Raw genomic sequence first — 2977 nt, 5'->3', positions numbered from 1 at the left:
TTGAAACTACATTTTTATTCGGCCACATCTTATGTGCTTTTTCTTGGAGCGTCTGTTTGTTTGCTTTTGTTTTTGTTTTTGTTTGAATAAATTGGATTACATCATGCTTGTGTGGGAGAGAGACACGCTCCGCTGGTTCGTATGAACACATGTGTTCTTAGCTCATAATATTCATGGCGAAGTTTCCTCTTCGTTAAATTGTTATATGGTTGGAATTGGAAAATGATACATGTAGTAATTGCTATAAATGTTTTGGGTAATGTGATACTTGGCAATTGTTGTGCTCATGTTTGAGCTCTTGCATCATATACTTTGCACCTATTAGTGAAGAAATACATAGAGCATGCTAAAATTTGGTTTGCATAATTGGTCTCTCTAAGGTCTAGATAATTTCTAGTAAGGTGTTTGAACAACAAGGAAGACGATGTATAGTCTTATAATACTTGTAATATGTCTTTTATGTGAGTTTTGCTGTACTAGTTCATCCTTGTGTTTGCCTCAAACAACCTTGCTAGCCTAAACCTTGTATCGAGAGGGAATACTTCTCATGCATCCAAATACTTGAGCCAACACTATGCCATTTGTGTCCACCATACCTACCTACTACATGGTATTTCTCCGCCATTCCAAAGTAAATTGCTTGAGTGCCACCTTTAAACAATTCAAAATTTATTACCTCTTATTTGTGTCAATGTTTTATAGCTCATGAGGAAGTATGTGGTGTTTATCTTTCAATCTTGTTGGGCAACTTTCACCAATGGACTAGTGGCTTCATCCGCTTATCCAATAATTTTGCAAAAAGAGCTGGCAATGGGATTCCCGAGTCCCAAATTAATTAACCAAAAATAGACACTCCTCCATGGTATGTGATTGTTGGACGGCACCCGAAGGATTCGGTTAGCCATGGCTTGTGTAAGCAAAGGTTGGGAGGAGTGTCATCATAATAAAACTAAAATAAAAGGGCACTCCTTCATGGTATGAGATTGTTGGCGAGGCACCCGAGGATTCGGTTAGCCATGGTTTGTGAAAGAAAGGTTGGAAGGAGTGCCATCCAAAAATAAAATAAAATGGGAGCCGCTCTTTGAAGGTTTGTCCGGCAAGGGGTTAGAGTACCCGCTACCATTCGTTGACAACAACAAACACCTCTCAAAACTTTACTTTTATGCTCTCTTTATGTTTTCAAAATAAAAGCTCTAGCACAAATATAGCAATCGATGCTTTCCTCTTTGAAGGACCATTCTTTTACTTTCATTGTTGAGTCAGTTCACCTATTTCTCTCCACCTCAAGAAGCAAACACTTGTGTGAACTTTGCATTGATTCTTACATATTTGCATATTGCACTTGTTATATTGCTTTGCATTGACAATTATCCATGAGATATACATGTTATAAGTTGAAAGCAACCGCTGAAACTTCATCTTCCTTTGTGTTGCTTCAATACCTTTACTTTGAATTATTGCTTTATGAGTTAACTCTTATGCAAGACTTATTGATGCTTGTCTTGAAGTGCTATTCATGAAAAGTCTTTGCTTTATGATTCACTTGTTTACTCATGTCATACACATTGTTTTGATCGCTGCATTCATTACATATGCTTTACAAATAGTATGATCAAGTTTATGATGGCATGTCACTCCAGAAATTATCTTTGTTATCGTTTTACCTGCTCGGGACGAGCAGAACTAAGCTTGGGGATGCTGATACGTCTCCAACGTATCGATAATTTCTTGTGTTCCATGCCACATTATTGATGTTATCTACATGTTTTATGCACACTTTATGTCATATTCGTGCATTTTCCGGAACTAACCTATTAACAAGATGCCGAAGTGCCGGTTCCTGTTTTCTGCTGTTTTTGGTTTCAGAAATCCTAGTAACGAAATATTCTCGGAATCGGACGAAATCAACGCCCGGGTTCCTATTTTTCCCGGAACCATCCGAACACTCGAGAGCTGCCGGAGATGGGCCGGGGGGCCCCACACCACACCGGGCGCGGGCCGGGCCACGGCCGCGCCACCCGGTGGTGAGGGCACCCCAGTGACCCCCGGCGCCGCCTCTTCGCCTATAAAGAGCCCCTGGATCAGAAAACCCGATACCAATTGACGAAACCCACAAAAACCTGCCAGAGCCGCCGCCATCGCGAAGCCAAGATCTGGGGGACAGGATCTCTGTTCCGGCACGCTGCCGGAGCGGGGAAGTGCCCCCGGAAGGCTTCTCCATCGACACCGCTGCCATCTCCACCGCCATCTTCATCACCGCTGCTGCTCCGATGAGGAGGGAGTAGTTCTCCATCGAGGCTCGGGGTTGTACCGGTAGCTATGTGGTTCATCTCTCTCCTATGTGTTTCAATACAATAATCTCATGAGCTGCCCTACATGATTGAGATTCATATGATGATGCTTGTAATCTAGATGTCATTATGCTAGTCAAGTGAGTTTTACTTATGTGATCTCCTGGAGACTCCTCGTCCCACGTGTGTAAAGGTGACGAGTGTGTGCACCGTGTGGGTCTCTTAGGCTAGATTTCACAGAATACTTATTCATCTGTTGAATGGCATAGTGAGGTGCTTATTTATATCTCTTTATGATTGCAGCATGTTTGTATCACTACTATCTATGTGCTACTCTAGTGATGTGTTATTAAAGTAGTTTTATTCCTCCTGCACGTGTGTAATGGTGACGAGTGAGTGCACCGTGTTAGTACTTGGTTTATGCTATGATCATGATCTCTTGTAGATTATGGAGTTAACTATTGCTATGATAATATTGATGTGATCTATTCCTCCTACATATGCATGAAGGTGACAGTGTGCATGCTATGCTAGTACTTGGTTTAGTCTGTTGATATATCTTACACTAAAGGTTACTAAAACATGAGCATTATTGTGGAGCTTGTTAACTCCGGCATTGAGGGTTCGTGTAATCCTACGCAATGTGTTCATCATCCAACAAAAGTGTAGAGTATGCATTTATCCGT

The sequence above is a fragment of the Lolium rigidum genome, chromosome 7, assembly GCF_022539505.1.
Source record: "Lolium rigidum isolate FL_2022 chromosome 7, APGP_CSIRO_Lrig_0.1, whole genome shotgun sequence".
Lineage (NCBI taxonomy): Eukaryota > Viridiplantae > Streptophyta > Magnoliopsida > Poales > Poaceae > Lolium > Lolium rigidum.
The sequence above is the reverse complement of the archived record's forward strand: the minus strand, read 5'-3'. Positions refer to the sequence as shown.